Source organism: Tamandua tetradactyla, chromosome 13, assembly GCF_023851605.1.
Source record: "Tamandua tetradactyla isolate mTamTet1 chromosome 13, mTamTet1.pri, whole genome shotgun sequence".
NCBI classification, from domain to species: domain Eukaryota; kingdom Metazoa; phylum Chordata; class Mammalia; order Pilosa; family Myrmecophagidae; genus Tamandua; species Tamandua tetradactyla.
The window spans coordinates 33,858,184-33,885,763 of record NC_135339.1 but is presented as its reverse complement, the minus strand read 5'-3'; the positions used below and the strand labels follow the sequence as shown (position 1 = coordinate 33,885,763).

Here is a 27,580-nt window from a genome sequence, read left to right as displayed (position 1 = left end):
TAGATGTTAAAGATTGAGATGGTATAATCTAGGAAGGCCTAGAGTGTATAATAATAGTGAAATGTACAATGTACAAATTTTAAAAATGTTTTTGCATGAGGAAGAACAAAGGAATGTCATTATTGCAGGGTGCTGAAAAGAGATGATAACTAATACTTTAAAATGTCATCTTATGTGTGAGACTAAAGCAAAAAATGTTTGTTACAAAATTTATATTTTGACTAGAGCATTTCCTAATATAACTCATGTAGATAGTTTGATTGAATGTCATAAGTACTTGGAATCTCAGGTAGGACATGAGATTTTGTTTGCCCAGAGTGATACCCCGATGAATCCCAGAGTGATTTGATCAGTGACTGGAAAAGTATTTGCAAGCCCCCTTTGGGGAATGGTGAGAGCGGGGAGAAATTCAACTTTCCCAAGTTGAATTCTTGATATTCACACAAGCAGTGTGGACAACCAAAGCTATAGGCTGAGCCCCCAGTCTTGGGATGTATTCATATGAAACTTAACACCACAAAGGATAGGTCAAGTCTACTTAAAATTTAGGCCTAAGAATCACACCCAAGAGAGCCTCTTTTGTTGCTCAGATGTGGCCTCTCTCTCCAGCCATCATGATGAGCAGTCTCACCACCCTCCCCCTCTCTGCGTGGGACATGACTCCCAGGGGTGTGGACCTTCCTGGCAATGTGGGACAGAGATCCTGGAAGGAGCTGAGACTCAGCATCAAGGGACTGAGAAAAACCCTAGAATGAGCTGAGAATTAACATCAAGGGATTCAGAGAACCTTCTCGACCAAAGGGGGAAGAGTGAAATGAGACAAAGTGTCCATGGCTGAGAGATTCCAAACAGAGTTGAGAGGTTATCCTGGAGGTTATTCTTATGCATTAAGTAGATATCACCTTTTTGTTCAAGATGTAGTGGAGAGGCTGGAGGGAACTGCCTGAAAATGTAGAGCTGTGTTCCAGTAGCCATGTTTCTTGATGATGATTGAACAATGATACAGCTTTCACAATGAGACTCCGTGAATGTGAAAACCTTATGTCTGATGCTCCTTTTAGCTCCTATATCCACAGAAGAGTAGAACATATGGAATAAAAATAAATAATAGGGGGAACAAATCTTAAATTTAGTTTGAAATGGTAGTAGGAAATGAAAGCAAGGGGTAAGGGGTATGTTACGTATAATCTTTTTTTCTCAATTATCGTTTAATTCTTTTTCTGTTGTCTTTTTATTTCTTTTTCTAAATCAATGCAAATGTTCTAAGAAATGATGAATATGCAACTATGTGATGATATTAAGAATAAATGATTATATATGTAGAATGGAATGATATCTTAATGTTTTGTTTGTTAATTTTTTTTAATTAATAAAAAAAGTTAAAAAAAAATGTAGGTATGGGAGTGGGTATAAAATGTGAAGATTTTTGTATCACATGTTAATGACTACCAGAAAGCTTCCACCACAGAAGAGGCATAGAACACCCTCTTGATTTGTAGACAATTATTTGTCTAGTTGATGTTAGCCAGTTTTTGTCATCAGCTGTCCCAGAACTGGCATATAGGGTACATAAATGGAGTAGCCATGGTGACAGAGATTGGGGCTACATATGGGCCCAACTGAATTCCTACTTAACAAGGCTGATCTACTTAATGTTGCCTCTGAATGTCAAACATGTTAGCAACAGAGACCATCTCTGAGATCCCTCAATATAACGTTATTCCTCAGAGAGAAGAGTTGTGCATAGTTGGTGGCAAGTTAACATTGGATCCTGTTCTAGTTTGCTAGCCGCTGGAATTCAACACACCAGAGACGGATTGGCTTTTAATAAAAGGGGATTTATTTTGTTGGTTCTTCAGAGGAAAGGCAGCTAACTTTCCACTGAGGTTCTTTCTTACATGGGAAGGCACAGGATGGTCTCTGCTGGCCTTTTCTCCAGGCCTTTGGGTTCCAATCAACTCTCCCTGGGGTGATTCCTTCCTGTATCTCCAAAGGCCTGGGCTGCAAGCACTGAGATGAGGAATGCTCAGCTGCTTTGGCCGTGCTATGTTGAGCTGTCTCATTTAAGAACCAGCCAATTAAATCAAAAGTCATTCGTTGCAGCCGGCACGCCTCCTAGCCGATTGCATATGTAATCCCCATAGATGAGGTTCACGTACCATTGGCTCACGTCCACAGCAACAGAACTAGGTGCCTTCACCTGGCCAAGTCGACAACTGAATCTAACTACCACACAATTTTTTAATTTGCCCATTTTTGCCAATTAAAAAGTGGGCAAAAATATAGCTTTCACAATGTGACTGTGTGATTGTGAAAATCTTGTATTCATCACCATGATCATTTTTTGAAAAATTTGCAACTCTCCAGCAAAAAAAAGAAAAAACTCATACATACCATACTTCTTACCCCTCCCTCTCATTGAACACTAGTATTTCAATCTACTCAATTTATCTTAACCTTTGTTTCCCCTATTGTTTGTTTACCTTTTTCTTTTCTTTTTTTCCATGGCAGGCACCAGGAATCCAACTATTTGTTTACTTTTTATCCATATTTTTTACTCATCTGTCCATACCATAGATAAGGACCATCCGACACAAGGTTTTCACAACCACACAGTCACAATGTAAAACTATATCATTATACAATCATCTTCAAGAAACATGGCTACTGGAACACAGCTCTACAGTTTCAGGTACTTCCCTCTAGCCCTCTAATATACAATAACTAAAAAGGGGATATCTATATAATGTATAAGAATTGCCTCCAAGATAACTTCTCGACTCTGAAATCTCTCAGCCTCTGACACTTTACTTTGTCTTCTTTCTCTCTTTCCCTTTTTGGTCAAGAAGGTTTTCTCAGTCCCTTGATGCCAAGTTCCAGCTCATCCCAGGATTTCTGTCCACATTGCCAGTGAGGTTTCCACTATTGGGAGTCATGTCCCACATACAGGGAGAAGGCAGTGAGTTTGCCTGCCATGTCAGCTTAGAGAGAGGCCACACCTGAGCAACAAAAGAGGTTCTCTGGGGGTGACTCTTAGGTCTAATTTTAAGGTGGCTTAGCCTATCCTTTGCAGGGATAAGTTTCACAGGGGTGAAACTCCAAGATCAAGGGTTCGGCCTATTGATCTGGTCATCCCCACTGTTTGCAAGAGTATCAGGAATTCTCCAAATGAGGAAGTTGAATATTTCCCCCTTTCTCCCTACTCCCCCAAGAGGACTTTGCAAATACTTCTGTATTCACTGTTCAAATCACTCTTGGATTTATCAGGGTATCACACTAACCTGGACAAACCAACAAAATCTCATGCCCTATCCAAGGTTCCATGTATTTATGATGGCATTCAATTAAACTTACCATACAAATTAAATTAGGAAATGCACTTGCCAGTCAAAATATAAATTTTGCACCAAATAAACATTTCTTCCTTTAGTCTCACACAGAAGTTGAAGTTTGAAAATATGAATGACCATCTATTTTCAACATTCTGAAACGTTGACGTTGATTCTTCCTCATACAAAAACATTTTTTTTTAATTTGTACATTCAATCACCATCACTGTATACTCAAGGCATTCCTAAATTATACCATCTCAGTCTTGATCGTCTATCTTTCCTTCTAGTTTCCATATGTGCCCCCAGCCCTTCTCCCTCTATCATTCTCACATTCAGCTTCAGAATGGTCATGATTAAACAAAAAAGAAACTACAACTGTTGGAGAGGATGTGGAGAAAAAGGAACACTGGCTCACTGCTGGTGGAAATGTAAAATGTTACAGTGCTGTAGAAGATGGTTTGGTGGTTCCACAGAAAGCTAAGTATAGAGTTGCCCTACAATCTGGCAATCCCAATACTAGGTATATACCCAGAAGAATTGAAGGCAGGGACACGAATAGGCATTTGCACACCTGTGTTCATAGCATCATTGTTCAAAACTGCCAAAGAATGGGGAAAAAACAAGTGTTCAACAACCAATGAATGGATAAGCAAAATGTGGTTATATACAAATGATGAAATATTATTCAGCAGTAAAAAGGAATGAAGTCCTGAAGCATGTAACAAATGGATGATGACAAAATGGATGAAACCTGCAGATATTATGCTAAGTTAATTAAGTTAAACACGAACAAATATTGTATGACCTCACTAATATGAACTAATTAGAATATATAAACTCACAGAAATAGAATCTAGAATATAGATTACCGGAAGACAGAATGGGGCTAGAGAATGAGGTATACGAGGTATAGAATTTTCAACTAGGTTGAACTTAAATAAATGGAAACCGATAGAGCTGATGCTAGCACACTACTGTGAGTATAATTAACAGTGCTGTTATTAACCGTATATGAATGTGGTTGACAAGGGGAAGTTTAGAGTCATCTGTGTCACCAGAAGGAAAACTAGAGGTTAAAACTTGGGACTGTATAACTGAGTATATCTTGAGGTGGACAATGATGTGATTATCAGTACAAATATAAAAAAGTCTTCCATAAACTAGAACAAATGTACAAAACAATTACAGAGAGTTAATAGAGAAGTATATGGGGAAAAATGCACCTATTGCAAACAATGGACTATAGTTAACAGTAATATAATATTTCTTCATCAACAATAACAAAACCACATCATTTGTAAGGGATCAATGAAGGGGGTGGTGTGGGGTGGAGGTTGGGGTATGAGATGTTCTGAATTCTCTCTCTCTCTCTTTTTTATTTTCTGAAATAATAAAAATGTCTAAAATTGACTGTGGTGATGAATGCAGAACTATGTGGTAATACTGTAAGCCACTGGTTGTATACTTTGGATGGAGTATATGTATTGTGAATACATCTCAATAAAATTGCATTAAAAAAGATAAGTACTTGCAGGTGAATATAAAATATATGAAAACATTAACACAAAATAAAGGAGACATTAAATTGGAAGTATACAGTTCTAAAGCTTTTACACTAACATACAGTGATACAACATTATTTAAAGGTACACTGTGATTAAAGACGTATATTATAAATCCCTAGAGACCCATTTAAAAAAATGAAAGAAGAAGGTATAACTAATAAGCCAAATAGAGGCGATAAATGGAGTCATAAAATACACTCAGAGAATATAAAGTAGAAAAAAAGATACAAAGAACAAATAAAACAAAAAGAAAAGAGCTAGCAATATGGTGGATTTTAATCTGGCCATGTGAATAATTACTTTAAATATAAATTGTCAAATACAGCCATTAAAAGAGATTGTTAGACAGGATAAAAAGCAAGACCCACCTATATTCTGTATACAAAAAAATCCAATTAAGATATGAAGAGACAAATACATTTAAAGGACTGGAAAAAATTCTGTGCCAATCAAATCAAAGAACAGATGGCATGGCTATAGTAGTATCTGAAGAAAAGTAAATGTCAAAACAAGGAAAATTATAAAGTATAGTTCAGAACAAGAGAAAAAGAGAGACATTATATAATAATAGAAGGACCAAGTCACCAAGAAGACATAACAATATTGTGTATGTACTTATCAACAGAGTTTCAAGATATACAAAGCAAAACTGATAGAAATAATAGTAGAAACAAAAAAGTCCACAAATAAATTTGGAGACATCAATGCCTGTTGCTCAGACCAAGGACACCAAAAATGAATAAGAATCCAAAACTTCAGAATAACACTATCTGGTTGACACTTGCCCTGATAATTACAGTACATTCTAACGAACAAGAATGTACAGTTTTTTCAAGTACACATAGAATGCTCATCAAGACAGACTATATTCTGGGCCATGAAACAAATCTTGGCAAATATATAAAAACAGAAACCATACAAAGTACATTAACTGAGCAAAATGGAATTAAACTAAGTATCACTTTAAACAGATTTCCAAGATATCTTCAAATACTTGGAAATTAACACTTCTAAAAACATAAACATGACCAAAGAGGAAATCACAAAGAAAATGAGAGGATAATTTTTTAATTAAATGAGAACAAAAATGCAGTATATCAAAATTTGTGGGAAGTACCAAAGCAGGGCTTAGAGGGAAATTTATAACTATGTTCATTTTTGAAAAGAAGGAAGGTCTGCTATCAATAAGTTTCCATCTTAAGAAAAATAGAGAAGAACAAAGTAAGCCCAAAGCAAGCAGAAGGCAGGAAACTATAAAGAAAGAAATAAAAATTAATGAAATTGAAAGCCACTTTGCAAAACAGGTGGGCAATCTCTCTAACAAAGTTAAATCTACACTTTACATATAACCTAGCAATCCCACTTTCAGGTGTTTATTCAAGTAAAATAATGCTCACAAAAAAATCCCATACCCAAGCAGTTATAGCAGCTTTATTTATAACTGCCAAAATTTGAGAACAGCTAAAAAAAAAAAAAAGAAAAAGTCCTTCAATGGAGGGTAGACAAACAGAGGTAATCCATATAAATGTAATACAACTGAGCAAGAAAATATAACTATCGATACATGCAACAAAAAAAATCAAAAAACCTTGGTAGTTCAGAGATCCCCAAGGCCACACTCACAGGTTCAATGATTCATGAGACTGACTCACATAATTCAGAAAAGTCATTCTATGCACAATCATAGTTTATAACAGAGTAAAGACACAAATTAAAGTCAGCAAAAGGAAGAGGATCTAGAAAACAGCAGGTACAAGCTTCCAATTGTGCTTTCCCAGTGGAGTCCTGCAGACAGACAGCACTTGGATCTCCCAGTAATGATGTGTGACAACATGCATGCGGTATTGCCAACCATGGAAACTTACCTGAGCCTTGAAATCTAGGGTTTTTATTGGGGGTCAGTCATGTAGGTTGGCTTACCATCTGGCATGGCGAAACTCAGTCTTCATCCCCTCTAGAGGTCGAGCTGACAGACATGGCTCATGACCCACACCATAAATCACACTATTAGCAAAGACTATCAGACATGGCCCAAGGTCTCCACCATAAATCACATTATTAGCATAGACTATCTGGTGTGGTCAATAGTTCATGACAGATTGCTAATGCGCCCAAGATAAAAAAGACATACTTATCAAGCAGGATATCCCAAGGGTTTAGAGATTATCTCCCAGAAGCTGGGCAAGGGCCAAACTTTTCTTTGAATAAGACTACTACTTCTTTAATGCACAAACTCAAATGTTATGCTAAGTGAGAAGCAGTCAGACCCCAAAGTCTACCAACTGTATACTTCCATTTATATGATACTGCACATAAAGCAAAACCAAAGGGACAGGAAATAAATCAGTGATTATCAGGGACTGGAGTGTTGGGGGAGCACTTGACTACAAAGGAGCACAAGAAACCATTCTATATCTAGATTACTGTGGTGGTAGTTACATAACTATATGTCGTTGTCAAACTCATAGAACTAAATGTTAAAATTAACGAATTTTCCAGACTGTAAATTTTGTAAATTATACCTAGATCAACAATTAATACAATGAATAATGTTGAATCATTCATCTGATGCAATTTCACCCCTTAAAAAGGACAATACAAACATTATGTAAGCTATTTGACAAATACCTTTGCTAAGTGAAAAGAAGGTACAATAGAAAATTCTCTCTCCACTCTATAGGTACCATTGCAAAAATTACGCATGACTACTTTTTTCTCTTCTTCAAGTTCCATTAGTCTGTGTAATAACAAAAATAAATAACTACAAACATTTTAAATAAGTGATATCATATTAGTAGGCAGAATACTAAAATGATCCCCTGTGACCTATGCCCTTTATAATCTCCTCATCTTGAGTGTGAGTGGGCCTTGTAAATTATTTCCAACCAATCGAATATGGTAAGTGTAACTAACAGGATATCACTTCCACGATTATATTATTTTATATAGCAAAGGAGAAAAGATTTTAAAGATGTAATTAATGTCCCTAATTGGCTGACTTTAAGTTAATCAAAAGGAAGATTATCCTGGGTAGACTACTTAATCAGCCCCTTAAATAAGGGTCTAAAACCCTAAGGCAGAAGTCAGAGATTCACTCTTCTGCTGATTTTGAAAAAGTTGCCAACAGTTACAGAGCTGCAAGGAAATAAAATAAACTGATAATCACCTGAACCTGGAAGAGGAGCTTGGGATTGAAATTATTCCAGCCATGGCCAAAACCCTGATTTGAAGTCTTATAAGACCCTGAGCACAGGAAACTGTGAAATAAGAAATCTGTGATGCTTTAAAATGTTAAATTTGTGGCAATTTTGTTACACAGCTATGGGAAAGTATTACAGTTATAAAAAATAAAATTGTTTTCTAGAGAGCCTTGGTTTTGCCCACACTCATGTCAAATAAGAAGAAATGGCCTGTCCTTATCAGGTATTTCAGTTCTCACAAAACAACATTCACTGGATAATGGTTCACATTTAATCAATAATAGAAGAGCCTTGAGTTGCCAGGAAATATCATCTCAAATTCACTGCAGGCCAACAGATAGGAAAAGTTCCACATAAACAATATTTAAGAACTGTCTGGGGGAAGATGGCCAAAGAGTTCCCAGAAGATGGCCGAACAGGACATTCCTGCTCCAAGGAAAAGTTAGAGAAGGGATGAGAGGGCAACTGAGACAGCAATTCAAAAGCGTAACTGACCTGGGAGAGCCTTCTGCACCACATAGGGTGGCCCTAGTTGCAGAGGCTGAGGAGCTGAGAGGTGGAAGGGTAGAGTTTGGTGTAGAAGCACAGAGCCTACAGGAGTGCAAGGACAGGGAGATGAGGACTAGGTAAGTGAGCCAGGCTGCATTCCCTGAATGCGCTACACTCATTTAGCACAGCCCCACGACCCGCAACTCACCCCTCACCCCAAGCACCTGAACCACGTCACCCACCCCACTCCACACGCTCCAAACGCCCCCGCCCCACCAACCCCCGCCCCACCTACCGCCCCATGCCATCACCCAAGTGAGGCCCAACCCACCAATCCTGCAACCCTCCCAAGACTACTTTCCCCTTCCTGCTCCCTGTAGGCTGTCACCAGTGTATAATGCACTTGTTTGCCTTCTGTTACAAACTAAGGTACCAGATCTAATAATAACATTTATAGCATCTGAAAACTTCAAGACAACTTGCATTAGGAATTAGATATGATGAAAGGTTACAGTCTAATTTTTATATTTCTGAGCATTACACAGAGCCGTTTAAAGATTCCACACAACACTGAGCCTTTAATCCAACTTGTTGACCATTATCAGGAGGCCAAAGATTATAATTATTTAATAGTGATCAAAAAAACAAAACAAAGAGAATTTAATACAACAAAGGTAAGGGATAACTTCTTGGATAAGAATATACATGAACAATTAAATAAAATCAATTTTTCAAAATGTTTTCAATGACCTAATTTCAAAGGTAATCATAAAACTTTAACAAAAATATGAAAGATTAAAAATTTAGATGAAGAAAATTGCCTAGAAGTATTTTTTTTTAATTAGCTGAATAACCCACTGTTCTTGACTTCCTGGTCAAAATTCCAAAAACTGGATTACTCTAATGCATAATAGGTGACTCAGACTAGGCAAAAGAAAGAGAAACACATTTATCTGCTCTGATATAAAAACTTTTTATTTCAGCTTTTTATATACTTTTCCTTCAGCCCACTGATTTCTCCCTTACTCTATTTTCCTGATTCCTGGTTTCTATTTTTGTTACTTTTTACTTTCTTTTCATAAAATGAAATTTTAAATAAAAGTTTTTAAAAACTTATGAGCTTAACATTGTATTCATAAGGAATCATGAACAGCATAACCAAAAAGAACAAAAAGAAACTCAAAGACAAACTGAAGCCAAATATGTCTTTTTTGAAATACAAACCAATACTAGCTGATAGAATTTTTTAAAGTTTACAACTAAAACATAAGAGTATTTAACAAATAGTTGGCCTCGTGACCAACCAGAAAAGAACACTTACAGAGTTTATCTAACACTAGTACCAATGAGTCCACGGGGATGCTCTTCCATCCAGGGCCTCAGGAAGCACTAAACGGTGTGTCAAGGCAGGACGCATAAGCAGTGGGAGCTTGCCGAGGAAAGGGCAGACTCTTGCTTCCCAAGATCCAGATGCACCTTTCCATGTTTTAGTCCTCAAACACGCCAAGTCGGCTCTATCCTGAGCCTGGCACATATGCTCCCTCTTATAGAATACACTTTCCCAGGCTCTTCACCTAATGGACTCATTCTCAATCTTCAGGTTTCAGTTAAAGTGCCACCTCTTTCAAAAGGCCTTCATAGTCATCTTCATCTAAAGTGGATTTCCAGCTACTCTTTCTTTCTCATCCCTCTACTTATTTCCTTCATAGCACTTAACCCAAACCACAATTATTCTTTACTCTCTTATTGTTTGTCTCATTCACAAGAATAGTAGCATCAGTAGGGCAGGGACATTGTTTTATTTAATCACCACTTCCAAAACAGTGCCTGGCATATAGTAAGTGTTCAATAAATACTTGCTGAATATATGAATAAAGTATTAATTAAACTGTTCATGAAATAATAGGTTACATATACTTAGCACTTACACTGTGTAAGGCACTCTTGAGAGAAATTTACAGTTAACTTACTCCTCACAAGAACCCTGTGAGGTAATTTTATCAACCTTAAAAATGAAAAAACAAAGTGTTGGAGCTGTTAATTACTTTGCCCAATGGCCACACAACTTAGTTTGTGGACTTCTTTATATGTAGGCCAGCAAGTTTATAGAGAAGAATTGATTCATTAAATGAAGAAAATTAGAAGCTTGCTTTTCCTTAATCCCTCTTTTATCTTTCATCTTTTATCTTTCTTATTTAATTTTAATATTAAAGCTTTTCTTTTTCTTGCTCTTTATCACCATTTTTCCTTTCCCCCCTCACAATTAATTACCAATCCTTTTCTCTCCTCTACTTAATCTGATTTGAAATAATTTTATGATATAGATACTTTAATACTTATATATAATACTTTAATATAAGGTAGTTAGTATTCATGAAGATATCATACAAAGACGAACACTATTATTATTTAATACAAAGGAATCTGCACCAATAATTCTTGATTCTCCTTCCTTTTTTGTGTAGTGACTTTCATACAGCAATCAGCTTTCTAGGGAACTGCTGAGAATAAACTTAAGAGTAAGAAAAGGAGATGCTTCTTTCTCTTTCCTCTCCTTTGCTCTTTGTCTCCTAAGAGGGTGGATAAAAGTATTAATACTGCCTAAACCTACCTGTACCATAAAGATTCCCTTCTTTACTGTGTCTGAAATTTTGCTTTGGAGTACAAAATTTCAATGTATTCCCAGGCATTGCTGTTGCACAGTGACACCACATAATTCCTCATGGTTGTTCCCATCACAGCTAAGAGCTACAAAAGATTGTAGGAAGACCTCAGAGGAAAAACAAGATTGGGCTCCTGACCTTTTCCAGACAAATAAAACAACTTCCAGTCAGCTTTCTACACAGTTGGATCAGATAGCTGCAACAACACTTCTACCAGAGTCCCAGGAGGAAGTTCTCCTCGCCAGCTTCAGAAACAACTATTTGTCACCACAACAGAGAATTCATTCCTAACTGAAAAAGGGAAGGGAAAAAAAAAATCCAACCTAGCAAAAATTCCTCATCCTTGTAGAAAGCTTATCCTTTAAACAATATATTGAATAATTATCACTTTTTCTTTGAAAGACTAAGTCTCCAAATTAAAAGGTTCCAACTTATATGAACAAAGACTGACTAAATTAATCATGGGAAAGGAAATTTTAATCTACAATAAAAAGATCATGAGGACAAAAACTAATTAATGAAAAGACTGACCAATTATAATAATAAATAAGTAAAAAATCATTTAATGTAAGCAAAAGAAAACAAAATTACACATCTATCCAAGCCAAAGTGGCAAGTTCAAACTAAAGGAGAAAAAATATCAAAGCAGTTGAAAATAATTCAAAGTTTTGCCAGAATAACCTCAATATTGACGTTCTGCTTTCACAAAGAAATTAATATATGGTTTAGCCATTTTCACAGACCAAACAAATGGCTACTATAAATGAAAGTAATAAAATCATATAAAGGTATAAAAAGGCCAGTACAACTATTTGAAAAATCTATTTTAAGAATGTTTTCTTTCCAATCCAGATCTCCAAACCACATTAAAAAAAAAAAAAAGTGAGAGAAATCAGGAAGGCTTTTTGTCCTTCACCTGGAGGGAGGCAGGTTATATATTATGCTTGTGTATCCTGAAAATACAGAAAGTTATTAATCCACGGTAAAGAATTACAAAGCTCCATTACAAGATAAGAGTTCCTAGGTTTCAAAAGTGCTGAAAAAAATTTTAATTAAAAATGTCATCATATTAATTCTGTACTTAAAGCATCAAAAACACTTAACTTCCTTCAACATTATGGGAAGGAATCAAAACAATGTAAAAAGAGTTCACTATTGTGAATGTGAAGAAATGGGCATTAGCCCACAGTTGGCAAAAGTTGTAAACTACTATAACCTTTTCTGAGGGCAATTTGGCAGTACCTATGAAAAAATGTAAAATGCACAAAATACTCTTGAGTAACAACTCACCTTCTAGGAATCTTGTCCTATCAACATATATGGACAAATGTACAAGAACACACACATAGTGATAGTCTGGGCAGTATTATTATTGACAGAGAAACCCTGAAGACAAACTAAATATATGCATATTAAGTGGCACACACTTATAGATGAGGAAATTGGGCCTCATACTGGTAAGGTTACACCTGACAAAGACAAAGACATACCACATATATTGCCTAAACAGGCTCTTTCCCTAAGTACATTCATTTCATTATATTCCTCAAAACAACTCAAATGCCATCAACTTTATGCCCCTCTCCTCCTTCCCCTCTCTATGTGAGGAGGCCTTCCTGTGAAGGTCTAAAAGCAAAAAGTTTTGTGATTTATAATCTTTGCTTTAAGTATTAACAAAGGCAAGGACCATTTTTAAAATTTTATTTCTCCAAGTATCAAGCACAGTGCCTATACATAACAAAACTTACTTCCTGGATCTGTTCACTGTAAGGCCAAGTGGCAATGCGCACCCATGGCACCAAGACCATGGTCTCTAAATACCATTTCCCACTAAAAAGAACTAAGGTTCCTTGAGAAAATGGTTTATTCTACATTTAGGTCTGGGTCAGGACACTTACAAGATGATCCTGGGATATCTTATCATAATAAAAATAAGGAAGCCATCAAAGACTACTAAAATCGTGTCAAAAGGATTTAGAAGCCTACTTAAAGAGACGACCACTGACCAATTTGAACATCAATACAGATAATAATGGACTGAAATATCAAATATTTTTAAATCCATAAAAAAATACTAAAAATAATTCATTGGGCACCTTTGGAGGATACTATAGCACCAATTCAATTTGAAAACTGCTAAAGAAAGGGAAAGAACTGGGCATTTACCCTACCTTTTCTACATAAATGTTTTAGTTTGTTAATATTGCTAGAATGCAATACCCAGAAATGGACTGGCTTTTATAAAGGGAATTGATTTAGTTACAAATTTACAATTCTTTGGAGGGGAAGGCAGCTAGCTTTCCTCTGGCTTTCTCTGTAACATGGGGAGGCACACGTCAATGTCTGCTGGCCTTCCCTCCCAACTTCTGGGTTCAAACGATTTCCCTGAGGCAATTCCTTTCTGCATCTCCAAATGTCTGGGTCTGTGTTGGCTCTGAGCTCTCAGCTGTTGTGCTGGGTTGTGCTGACCTGCATTGAGCTTCTTCTCTCTTCTTCTCATTTTAAACCTCACTCATTGTGGAAGGCACTCCCTTAGCTAACCACAGATAAAATCAACCACAGATGAAATGCCCATGCTGATGATTTAAGTACACAGCAAAAGAACAACCAGGCACCATCACCTGGCCAAGGTGACACCTGAACCTAACTACTACAGTAAATTATATCTAAGGATACCAAATAGTTGATAAGGGAAAATTTCTCTCTTTAAAAATGTTAGCTATTAAATATGAGGAAAAAAAAAATGTTGCCACCCCTGGTAAGTTAATTGATCTGAGCAACTACAATCAGTGGTACTAACAGACATTATGTGACTTTTAATGGAAGTACACATCACCAACACAAGGTAATTGTGCCAAAAATCTCAAACTTGAATCTGATCAAGCCTCTAAATCCAACTACCAATATACAGAAAATGAAGATACAGAGGAACATGTTATATGATACCACAAGTAAGCAGGCAGCAAAATCCAGATTGAGGTAAACCCTACAATATAAATAATCCATTTTCCTCAACAACAAACAACAAGAAATGGAGACAAGGGGAGGAAAAAGAAATCTACGGATTTAAAAATGTTAAGAGGCATCATACTATACAGACCTTATTTGATCTCAATTCAAACTATTAAGAGGAAAAAACTTTGGGAGCTGTGAACATTGTCTCCATAACTTACAATATTAAGGGATTACTGTTTAGTTTTTATTCTTCTGGAGGACTGGGGTAATGGTACTCTGGTTTGTTTTTTAAAAAAAAGATAAAAATAAAGGCCCTATCTTTTAGAGAGACATACTAACATATTCACACATGAATTGATGTGATTCCTTCAAAACAACTGGAGGTATAGTGGGAGTAGGTGAAGGTATAAATGAAATAATTTAGGCCATACGTTCATAATTGTTGAAATTAGGTTTTGAATATATGGTTATTCCTTATTATTCTCTACTTTTGAATACAGTCCAAATTTTGCATAATAATAATAATAATCACTAGGATGAGCTGAAGAAAGGCAGCTGACATTGACTCAACATCTATTTTTTTGCTGTGAATCTGGGCAATTCTTTTTCCCATTTATGGGTTTCTTCCATTTTTTTTTCTGATTCTCTTGATCACTTGCTGACTTACCCTCTGACCACTTGCTTAGTTCTGCTCCCTCAACTCATCAACACCCCCTGGTGGTTGCTTAAGTGTATGGTCATTGAGTCTCTATCCTAGCCCCCTTCTCTGGAATCTGGACCATTTTATTAAAAAACATCTAACTCCACCAGGCTCCACATGCCTGTAATGCTTCATAAGCATTCGTTTTTCCCTATTCTGTGTCCTTGGTAGTTCTACTTAACCTGCTACGAATTAGACTCTGCCATGACACCCAGAATCAACTATTCTATTATGGCTGATGTTGGTGAGGGCACATTCCATAAAATACTATGGGCACTTTGTGGATAAAAAGTGTAAATATCATACCCACTGCATAAAGTCACCCCCACTTCTTTACTTTTTTGCTAAAAATCCTAAAAAGGATATTTTGTTCCTAACATCCTAAAATTCTAAAGGATGTTTTCTTCCTAACACCATGACCTACCATCCTCAACTCCTTAATTGAATCAACTTATGATTCATTTCCTTGGAATTTTTATATTTTTATTTACATATATAATGACTTTACCAGAACGTCATCTTTCCTATTTCCCATTTACTTGCTCTGGGGGTCTCTCACTCTTCAAGTTATCAAGGCCCTCTGAAGTTTGAAATCCTGATTTTCTGAATAGTCTCATAATACTTGATACAGTCCCAAATATTTCAATAAATATATATTCTAGGTACTGGGAAGCAAACAATGAAACAGGACAGATGACATTCCTGCTTTTACAGGCAGAGGAGACAGAAAGCAATCAAACAAATAGCAACTAGTAGTGTCAAGCACTACGCAGAGAACTAGAATAGGGTGATCTGTGAGGAATTAAGTAGCTAGGTTAGACTACGTGACAGATGAAGGAGGCACCCTGGTCTGTCAACGGCATTAAGAAGTTAATCCAGGGAAGACAGCTGCTCATTCTGGAGCAGGGAACAGCAAATGCAAAGACCCTAAGGCAGAAAGTAGGATGACCATTTAAAGAACAGAAAAAGAGCCAGTATAGCTAAAGCTTAGTGAACCTAGAAGAGTGATACATAACGAAATTAAAAAGGCAAACAGGGGCCAGTTCCCATGGGGTTTTGTGGGATAAGGTGGAAGTTTAATCCACGTTCAAGGAAAGCCAATGAGGGGACTTTAAGCAAGGTCCTCTGATTTGTATTAAAAATAATACTCTGCTGCTATGCAGGTAACAGACCATAACAGGTCAGGAATAGAAACAGGGGGTTCCATTAAAAGACATGCAGTAGCCTAGCTGAGAAATGACAGTTATCTAAACTAGGAAGTGGTGGAGATGAAAAAGGTACACTTGAGATAGGGGTAGACCATATCAAAATTTAGTGAGCTGTTCACAGATGGGCAAGATGTAGGTCTGGAGAGGAAAAAAATCAAGAATAGATTTGTAAAATGGGGAATGCTGTGGAAGTTGTTGATTTGGAGGGGTAAAAAAAAAAAAAAAAATAGACTTTAAGAGTTAAAAGAGATATTAGGGTATCATTTACTTCAATTACTCTATTTTAGAGAGAAGTAAACAGTGGTTCAAACTGGTTAATGTGACTTGCCAAAAGTGACAAAGTACCAGCACACACTGTGGAAAAACCATTGCCTCATTTCCTCAAAGGTTCTTCAACTTTTTTTTTTCCCAGGGGCCCTTTCAGAAGTCTGGTGAAACCTGGACTCAGAAAAAAGTTTGAGTTAAAATACTAAAACTTAAAAAAATACGTAGGATTTAAAAAGTAACGAATTTTATTGAAATAGTTACTGAAATAGTTAAAAAACTTGTAATTGGGTTTAACACTGTATATGCTTCTTTATCATAAAATAATGAAATCTCAGACCAGATCTAATCACCCCCACATTTTCAAAGTAAGGATGACATGATATCTTGAAACAACATTTCACGATATCTGCAACAACTGTGATGTGATATGAAAATATCTGTGATTTCTACTAGCAAAAATATTAAAAGTACTATGGAAATTACTGTGGTTTGTTGCCTACATTCATAATTGAAGGACATTCTAAATTTCAGCTAAAGATTAGAAGAAAAAATGTAATTTTTTATCCTCTAAATTTATGGACTACCTGAATTATATCCAATGACTCCTAATTTATGGACCAGAGATTAAGAGGCTCTGGATAGGACCCTGGTTGTTCTTCCTTCTGATTAATACAATAGCTTTCAGATTGGTCACCCCACCTCCAGCATTTACTCTAATCCCTCCTCCATCCTGATGAATGATCATATAGGGCATTCTAATCACAATACTCCAGTGCTTAAAGTGCATATAAGAGTTCCACATAGCCAATGAGATAAAGTTCAAACACCCTAGCATGGCATTAAAGGCCACAACCTCTAAACTCCACCAATCCACCAGAGCACCTGGATTTGCCTTCCAGCACAGCACTTTCAAGTCTTCCTGCCTTTGTGTACAGTTTCTCTCCCTCTGACCACTAGACCCCTCTCAAAAGGAATTTTTTTTCTTACAAAACTCTACTAATACAAAACCCCAACAAGATTATCTTTCTAAAGCAACTGACTCCTTTCCCCCAGAGTTAAGCTCTCCCTTTCCTTTAAACTTCTTTAAAATCAGTACATGTTTTTACATGAAATATTATTCAGGACTATGCTTATTAACCATACACATGTTCTTTTTCCCATATATGTTAGTATGCTTCACTCAAGTTCAGGATTCTTTATTGTAAAAGGCTGTCTTCAGAGGGCTGCGGAAAAACGGCAGAGTAGGAACTTCCAGGAACCAGCCCTTCCACAATTGTAGCCAAGAAATTAGGATTTAAGGGATGGTTTTGATAGCTGAATCATTAGATAGATATTCCTTTTTGCTTCCTGGTATATTGGAGCAGCAGAGTGAAATACTTGAAATCTCTAAATTTTGATCCAGCTGCCATGATCTTTGATAATGATTGTATAGCATTTATCTTATGCCCTTAATTGTAAAAAGCTTGTGACTAACCTTAATTTGTAAAGTTATCCACTCTTTCAACTTTAGAGTCTTGTAATCACTAAAGACAGCCCCTAATGTTTATTAATGAAGGGTCTTGGGTCAGCCCAGAACTAATCCATCCCAAGTCCAAAGTTATCTTGATAACTAAGACTGGATCTAACCAAGATGAACCCGCCTGACATGTGCAGAAGTTTAAACTTTAACCTACAAGTCATCTATATCTCATTATAAACCTAAAAATCATGCCTATCATTATATTAAGGCTGCCATTTTCTTACATACACCCTATGACTAAGAACATAAACAATCTGCACATGTTCAATAATTAATCACTCTACTTACATCATCTGGGGCCATTGTACCCATTATTCTAAAAGCTGCTCATATTTCAATGCTATAAAACTATCAAAATTACTGTACTTTGGGGAGACAAATTTTGGGCTGACACGCTATTGATCTCCTGCTACACACCTAGTAATAAACGTTTTCTCTCTTTGAAACCCCACTGTCTCAAGAATTGGACATTTGAGTGCAGCAGGCAGAAGAATCCACCACATCTGTCAGGTAACAGAACTGGCAGGAACTATCTAAATCAACTTTTTTTGAACTCTGGAATCTGAATCAATCGTTTTGAAACTCTAGAGTCTAATGGAACACTGTGCAGCATCCAGGGAAGAGCTGGAAGACGAAACTGGTGAATCGCAGCAAATACTAGTGAATTTCATCACCCCATTCCCCAGTTGCGTAGTACGTAGCAGAAGGAGAACTGCAGCCTCAGTTCCTGGTGCAGTTTGCCGGTACCAGGGTAGATTATAAAGACCTAGTCTTCCAAAGTCTGGATGTGTGTGGTCTGATCACTGCTTTTGATCAGCTACTTCAGGTCACTGAGGGCCAGATCTGAGAGCAGACATTTTTCAAACCCCCCTCAGGACAAGAGACAGAGTAGTCTTAAAGAGGCAGTGCCTCTCTTCTTATTATGTTTTCCTTTTGTAACTTTCTATTCCCTATCTGGGAGAAAAATTCAAAAATCACAATTTGATAACCCAGTCCTTAACAACAACAAATCTTGCAATTCTAGAGGAGAAGAAGAACTAATTTCCAACGCCATAATAATATAACATCCAGAATGTCTATTTCTCAACAAGAAAACTTTAAAAACTAACAGGAAAGCATGGCCCATTCACAGGAAAAAAAGAACGTACCAGAAACCATCCCTGAGGAAGCACATACACTGGAACTATGAGTCAAAGATTTTAAATCAACCATCTTAAATATGTTCAATGAACTATAGAAATCCATAAATAAATAAGGGAAATTAAGGAAATGTAGCCTATAAAATAGATGGAAATTATAAGAACGGAATGAAACAAATTTTGGAGCTGGAAGGCACAGTAATTGAAATGAAAAACTCATTAGATGAATTCAAGGGATCAGCAAACTAGAAGATAAGAAAATTGAAATTATCCAATGTGAGGATTGGAAAGAAAAAATAGTGAGGAAAACAGAGCATGAGGGACCTGTAGGACACTATCAAATGTACCATCATACATATCACTGGATCCCAGAAGTAAAACAGAGAAAGTATTTCAAGTAATAAGGACCAAAAAGTTCCCAAGCTGATGAAAGATATAACCATACACTTCCAGGAAGCTCGACGAACTACAAGCAGAAAAGACTCTAGGAGATCTACAAGACATGTAGTGAAATGTCAAAATCCAAGGACAAAGAGGATTTTGAAAACAACAAGAGAGAAATGACTTGCCACATGCAAGTTTTCCCCAATAAGAATAACAGAGGATTCTCATCAGAAACCATGAAAGCCAGAAAATATATATAAAGTCCTTAAAAAACAAACAAAAACTGCCAACCAAGAGTTTTATATCCAGCAAAATTATCTTTTAAAAATGATGAAAAAATTGACATTTATAGATAAGGAAAAGCTCTAAGAGTTCATACAGAAGACCTTATTTTGATCAAGATATTAAGATGATTTTTATTCATCTTATCAGTACTTCTCTTTTGTGAGATGTAAGGTTGTAGAAAACTAAGTTTTCAAGAAGAGCCTGCGGTATAAACATCAAATATTATTTGTTAAAGAACAAAATTCTATTCAATGAAACAAATATTTATTATTATATGTTAGACAATGCAGGATGGGCTATGTAAAACACAATCCCTACTTTCAAGAAACTTAAAACCCAGGGGGAGAGACAGCAATCATAAAAATTTCTACAATTTTTAAAAGGATATTTTACATATCAGTTACCCTGGATAAACCTTCACATATAGAATTGGGGGGAAAAATCTAAATATATATATCTAAAATATCCTTAAACAAAATAATAAATATATCGTTCTGTAAACATGTAATGGAATATTACATAGCAGTAGAGATAAAAGAACCACGGTCACAAATAACAGTAAGATAAATTTTAAAAACATAATATTAAGTAAAGGAAAGAAAGAAGGAGGGAAGGGTGGAAAGTGTCCTTGAAATAGAACAGACGGTCTGAAAAGAAGTGTGAGAGAAGAATCAAGAGCTTCCATGATGAACTTAGGGATTTTTAGCAAGGGGCACATGTTCTTCCTTTTGTGACAGGTATTAAAAAAAGCAAGATGAGGGTGATGATATAAGGTATAACAGGTTAAGGAGAATGGAAACTCAAGGAATTAGGACTGGAAAAGTATTCTGGTCACATCCTTTCAAGGTTTCCCACAGGTTTAAACTAGGTGAGACTGGAAGATCAGATCAGAAGTTCACAAATTTTAGAGTCTGTAATAATGGGTTCGGTTATTTACACATAAAATGAATTTCATATCTGTGTTAGTTAGATTCAGTTGTCAACTTGGCCAGGTGAGCATACCTAGTTCTGTTGCTGTGGACACAAGCCAATGGTACCTGAATCTCATCTGTTGCTAATTACATCTGCAGTCGGCTAGGAGGCGTGTCTGCTGCAATGAGTGACATTTGACTTAATTGGCTGGTGCTTATATGAGAAAACGCAATGTAGCACAGCCAAGCAGCTTGGCATTCCTCATCTCAGCACTCGCAGCTCAGCCCAGGCCTTTGGAGATGCAGAAAGAAGTCACTCTGGGGAAAGTTGTTGGAACCCAGGGGCCTAGAGAGAAGACCAGCAGAGACCATCTTGTGCCTTCCACGTAAGAAAGAACCTCAGTGGAAAGTTAGCTGCCTTTCCTCTGAAGAACCAACAAAATAAATCCCCTTTTATTAAAAGCCAATCCATCTCTGGTATGTTGCATTCCGGCAGCTAGCAAACTAGAACAATATCTAATTATGGTGAGCTTGTTTAAATAAAAGCTCTACCTCCAGAGATACTATTTCAGTTGGTCTAGGCTAGGAACTAAGAATTTGTTATTTTAAGAAGTATCCCAGGCATGCAACTAGGTGAATGAAGCTTAAGGATAATGTATTGAATGAACTGGCAGAAACAAAAAGGCAAATATTATCATGCCTCACTCATATGGACTAACTATAATATACAAACTCAAAGAACTGAAGTCACAAGTATGGGTTATCAAGTTGGGGCCTACTGTAAATTGTAAGCTCTTACAGCAATCACATATATTCAGGAGTTGTAACTTATTTTTAAATTCTGAGATACTGAGCTATTTGAGTATAACCTGGTCCCTTCCTGAAACTTCAGGTATTTTGTGACACTCAAGACTCCTGAGTTAGAACACTGAAGCTATGAAAATCAACGTTACCCCATATAACAACTGTTTTAAAAATTGAAAAAGTGATCAGACTTCGACTAAAGTTATGAATGAAACTTGATTTGGGTAGGACTAAGGTAAATCAAAAACAGGGTAAAGGATGATATATGGTCCATGTTTTAAAACCTCAACTTCTTTGTGACACCAAAGGAAGGGATGATCATTTGGTGCAAAGTTCATATTCTGGGTAGTACATTATCTAATCTAACTTGTAAAGCCAGTTCATTTGAACACCATAATTACACAGGATCTTGAATAGGGCATGAGATCTTGTTGGTTTTGTACAGGTTAGTGTAGTGCCCTGATATATTCCAGAATAATTTGTGCAGAGAATAAAAAAGTTATTTGCAAAGTCCCCTTAGGGACTGGGAAGAAAGGAGGAAATACTCAACATCCCCAACTGGGGAACCCCTGATATTCTCATAAGCAATGGGGACAACCAATTCAATAGGATGAGCCTGAATCTGGCAGTCCGTTCCTATGAAACTTATCTCCGCAAAGGAGAAGCTAAGCCTTCTTATAATTTTACTTTACTTTAAAGTTTAACTTACTTTAAATTACTTTAAAGTTCACCCCAGAGAACTTCTTTTTGTTACTTAGATGTGGCTTCTCTCTCTAAGCCACTTGGCAGGTGAACTCACTGCCCCCCCCACTACATGGGACATAACTCCCAGGGGTGCAAATCTCCCTAGCAATGTGAGACAGGACTCCCAGGATGAGCCGGGACCCAACATGATAAGATTGAGAAAGCCTTCTTGACAAAAGAGGGGAAGAGATAAATGAGACAAATTAAAGTTTCAGTGGCTGAGAGGTTTCAAATAGAGTCAAGATGTTATCCTGGAGGTTATTCTTAAGCATTACATGGACATCCCTTTTTAGTTTATGATGTATTGCAGTGCCTAGAGGGAAGCACCTGAAACTGCTGAACTGTGTTCCAGTAGCCTTGGTTCTTGAAGACAATTATCTAACTATATGGCTTTTACAATGTCATTGTGTAATTGTGAAAACCTTCTGTCTGATGCTCCTTTTACCCAGGGTATGGACAGATGAGTAAAAAAATAAGGATAAAAATAAATAACGGGAATAAACCGTAAAAAATTGGGTAACTTGAAATATTAGTGGTCAGTGAGAGGGAAGGGTAAGGGATATGGGATATATGATTTTTTTTTTTTTCAGGAGTGATACAAAAGTGCTGAAATTGATCATGGTAATTGTTTTAGTCTACCAAAGCTGCCAGAATGCAACACACAAGCGATGGATGGTCTTTTAATAAAAGGGGATTTATTTAGTTAAAAACTATAGTTCTTCACAGAAAAGGCAGCTAACTTTCAACTGAGGTTCTTTGTTACACGGGAAGGCACAGGGTGATCTCTGCTAGCCTTCTCTCCAGGCCCCTGGGTTCCAACAACTTTTTCCAGGGTGATTCCTTTCTGCATCTCCAAAGGCCGGGGCTGAGCTGCGAGTGCTAAGATGAAGTGTACTGAGCTGCATGGCCTGTGGTACATTTAGGCATCCAGCCAATTAAATTAAACATCATTCTTTGCAGCAGGCATGCCTCCTAGCTGACTGCAGATGTAATCAGTGACAGATGAGCTTCACATGCCACTGGCTCATGTCCACAGCAATAGAACTAGGCATTTCACCTGGCCACATTGACACCTGAACCTAACTACCACAGTAATGAATACAGAACTATATGATCATAATGTGAGCCATTGATTGTATATCATGTATGGACTGTATATGCGTGAAGATTTCTCAGTAAAATATTAAAAAAAGAAAAATCCCAGGTAATCTGAATAAAAGTAGCACAAGCAATTTTGAAATTATATGAAGTAGAGTCAGTCACTTTTGAGATTGCAATGGAGATAATAATTAACACGGCATTTTTAAAACACATAAATGATGGACATTAAATCTGACATCAATTTGCTCAGGATAAATTCTTAGAAGTGAGATACAGAATCAAATGTCTGGCACCTGCGTAAAAACCCCAAAAGGGTGTTAGCCTTTATTCCCTCTGATAGGGGACTCAGCAGTATACTCGCCAACACTGAGCAATATCATTCTTTTTAATACTTGCTAATTTGACTGGCAAGATTACTTTTTATCCGGATTTCCTTAATAATTAGTGAGACTGAAAATATTTTCTTCATGTGAAATGCCAAAATTTATTAACACATAGTATAAAGCCTTCTTTCTTCTTCCCCCAACCCCTAAAATTTCTGCATTTGCTCACTCATTTTCCTTCCTAAACTGGAAGGACATGCTGAGACTAAACTGACCAACACAATAACAGAAAAAGAGTAAGAAAAATTAGAAGGAAGTAAGTCTGTGAACTAGGATTGAAGGAGAAAGTTTTACAGTTTGACCTATGAGAAGCTCCAGGTCAGCAAGAGACATGCGGAAGAGAAAAAGGATTTGTAAGAAATATTAATATGGTTATGAATTAAATTCCATTTATTGTACCTTATGAACAATTTCTTTTTAATAACTTTAGGTGATGAGTTATGTTTCTTAAATAAGATCCAGCTCTGAACTTGGACCATATGCATCTCAGGAACAAATAGGATTACCACATCCTGGTCATCTATACTTCTTCTATAAACTGCCTAGAGATATTTTTTGTGAATTTTCTACTAAGATTAAATTTTTTTTTGAGGCAGAAATAGAAAGTTTATTGTGAACGACATGAAATGTTCGTGGTCCTCCTCCTTCTTCCCCATGGAACATAATCTTCTAGCGACCCACAGTTATAGACCATGGCCCCTAAACACAGACCATGTGCTCTGCACATTGCCCCCAGCCCTGGACTTTTCATCGGCATTCTACTTTCTTCATCTTGAATAACAAGCAGGATCTATGGATTGTTTCACCTGCCATGGAAGATGAGTGCTGATTGTTCAAACGGCAGCAGACTCATCTGTGCACATGGGAAGGGGTTGTAAAGAGCTGGAGGAGGCGGTTCCCAAAGAGGAGTCTTGATGCCATTCCTGAATTTTCCAGACAAAATTACACATTTCAGCCCAAGTTTTACTCTCCACTTTAGTGGACACTCTCCATACACTTCAGCCAAACTTTCCTTCTAAAAAAGAAAGTTAGAAGAATACACCTGCAATTGAATGAAGTTGGAGGCATTACTCACTGCAGTAAGAGAATACACAACAGTGGAAGCAGTGGGGTAATCTCAGAAGGCATTAGAAATGTTTCTCCTCTAGGACATGGGATTACAACTGGTTTGAGGGAATGTTTCAGGAGGATGGTTTGTTTTGGATTGAATGCTTCAGAAAACAGGATAATTCAATGAGTGGGAATGTTGTTATATCATATCTAGAAGTGGTAAGCCTAACTGCCTAATTGGAAAAGAACCAACAGTCCTTTGTAAGTAGCCAGATCAGGGGCATGTTTGGATAAATCTGTATGTAGAATATTGAGGTTTAATCTGTAATCAGTTTTAATGATGAGTGGTAGATTTTTGCCTTTTCTTTCTTCCTCCACCCTCATGTTTTCACACCGGCTTCATCTGATTTTGATGTCCTGCGATGTAGTTCCTGTTTCCCAGCAGCACAGCCCCAAAAGTCAGGGGCTGTTTTTCACTTTCTCAGCACTATCTCTTTGCTGTGTTTTGACAGATGTCTTCTGGAAAAGACTTGCCAAATAGACTGAACTGTAAGAACAGAAAGGAGTTTTTGGCATCGGTAGTGGTCAGGAGAGAGGCGTTAATGGCGTACCTTCCTGCTCTATGGACACTGAAAGGGGAGGATGGAGCTCTCCTTAGTTCCACTGTCACAGCAGTTGAGGGAATCGATCGGACACTGAAAGAATGCGGGGCTCCTCCCAGGTAAATTGTAGGTATCTGTCCATACATGTCTGCAGTGAACCTGTCCTTCATATGTTCAGAGTGCCGTGCATCCACAAAGTTAAGATCTCAGTGCAGTAGGTCCCAAGGTCTCCAAAGGTGTCAGACATTCACGGCAATGGGTGGCCCTTTCTTTTTCTTTGAAGAAATTTCATGGTGGGTTTACTTGGTCCCAGTGATTTGTGCCCATTCTAAAAGAAAGAGGATTTCCTTTGCCAGAAGTTTTCAGATATGGTCTAGAGAATGGAGCCCAAGTGGAGGGTAAGAAGAGGGAGTAGAAAGAACTGTACAAATCAGTCTCCAGGCCGGGGTCTTTTGGATCCCTATCTCATAATTGGTCTGATCCAAGGAACCTCGGTGAAGCTAAAATCCCCGAACTGCTTTCATTTCTCCAGAAAGGAATTTTTAGATGGTTTCCTGCTCACAGGTGGAAGGGAGACCTTTTTTATTCTATTGCTATCACAGTCCACATAGACATTGCTACATTTAGAGGGACTTATCAAGGTTAGTACCTCAGATGTCATTTCAGTCATAGCTTGATGACATTGTTTCTTTGTTCCCCAAGTTCTAGGCTCATCTAGAGCTGAAGTTGTCCATCCTAATGATGAAGTGTCTTCCTGAAGAAAATCTGGAGTCTAGGTAAGCCCGTGTCTCTTGAGTCCCTCAACCTTGCGGGGCATGTTCAGTGTATTCCCAGAATGTGTCATGATGGTTCCTTTATGACAGGCCTCTACCTGCTGGTTCTGCTCAATAACACTCTGGTTCCCTGTGGACCCCATAGCCTTCCAGCCACCTCTGGGCTTCTCCCCAGCCAGGAATCCTCCTTGTCTCCAGAGAAGGTAGGCGTGTGTGTGATGCTCCTCCCAGACTTGGTTCATATTTTATTTCTCCAGTAAATTTTCTTTGAACTTTCCTCTCTGTCAGCAGTTTTCTGGGTTCCCAGGATGCCTTGTGTGCATGAGTGACATCCACTCAGCCCACTTTATGGAAGTTTGTGCATCTGCCCCTCCAGTAACCTACCCGGCTTTAAAGGAGCAAACTGTAAAGCCCCATGCACTTGTCAGTTTTAGGCACTGCCTCTGTCTGGCCTCAGGCCTTCAGCCCAATACCTTCACTATGAGCAACAATACCCACCCAGGCATGGCTCAGGGCTCCATGTTCCTTGCTTCTGTGCTGTGATGGATGGTCAAGTTCATGCTGAGCTGTGGCATGATGTAGACAGAGACTGCAGAGAAGCATAGGCAGTGTCTGTGCTGCATGGAACACAGGAATGTGATTGCAGACATGATGTCACCTCTTTGTACCTGGTCTTTGGTTGACACTTGTTGGTTTATCTCCTGGTGCTAATTATTGATATTAAGAACAGTATTAGTGGTATAGAATCTTCTTGTTCTCACTGTGCTGAGAGGTCCTAGAACCTTCTTCTCCCTGCATGTGGGCTTGTGCTTTAGGCAGGTGCAGACCAGAGGTAATCCTGAGAAAATACTCATGGGAAAGCACAAGAAATGAAGGTTTGGTGGTCACTGATTAGGAAAAAAAAAACACCTCGGAGAACTGCAACAAACGTCCCTCCTCAACCTTAGGCTGAGGAATGAACTCACATGGACATGGCCCAACTGCTCCTGTGCCGTGAGCACCTCCACCATGGCTCCTGCCAGAATTAAGCCTAAGATTTTTTATTTTTTATTTTTTTGCATGTACAGTCACCGGGAATTGAACCCAGGTCTCTGGCATGGCAGGTGAGAACTCTGCCTGCTGAGCCACTGTAGCCCACCCCCTAGATTTATTTTTAATTGATAATTTTTAAAGAGTGCTTTGTAAATTAAGATTATTAACCCTTTCTAATGTTTTGCAATTATTCTTCCAAGTTCGTCATTTGTTTTGCAGTCTTGTTTATATTGCTTTGGGGGTGCATAACAGTTTCAAATTCTTTTTTTTTTCGCTATGGTGGTGCTGATGTTTTCCTTTTAACACAGCCATAGCATGCAACAGCAGTTTTCTTATATATATTTCTTTTATGTATTTATTCTAATAAAAACTAAGAGCTTTTTCTTTACGGTTTCTGATTTTATGACCTGCTTAGAAAGGCCTTTCCATTATCAATTTATTATTGATAACTTTTCTTTTAGTACTTTTTTGATA

At 37.4% G+C, this 27,580-nt stretch overlaps 2 protein-coding genes across 10 annotated transcripts in view; one reads left to right on the top strand and one right to left on the bottom strand.

Annotated features, from left to right (window-relative positions):
• Positions 1 to 27,580, bottom strand: part of JMJD1C (jumonji domain containing 1C) — a 326,266-nt gene that overhangs the window by 293,593 nt on the left and 5,093 nt on the right. The window lies entirely within an intron of this gene.
• Positions 4,215 to 27,580, top strand: part of REEP3 (receptor accessory protein 3) — a 112,807-nt gene continuing 89,441 nt past the window's right edge. Inside the window, exons 1-4 of the mRNA XM_077125170.1 lie at positions 4,215 to 4,308; positions 25,212 to 25,420; positions 26,004 to 26,077; positions 26,165 to 26,277. The gene's annotated coding sequence lies outside the window, so the exon portion shown is untranslated. The remainder of the gene's footprint in view (positions 4,309 to 25,211; positions 25,421 to 26,003; positions 26,078 to 26,164; positions 26,278 to 27,580) is intronic.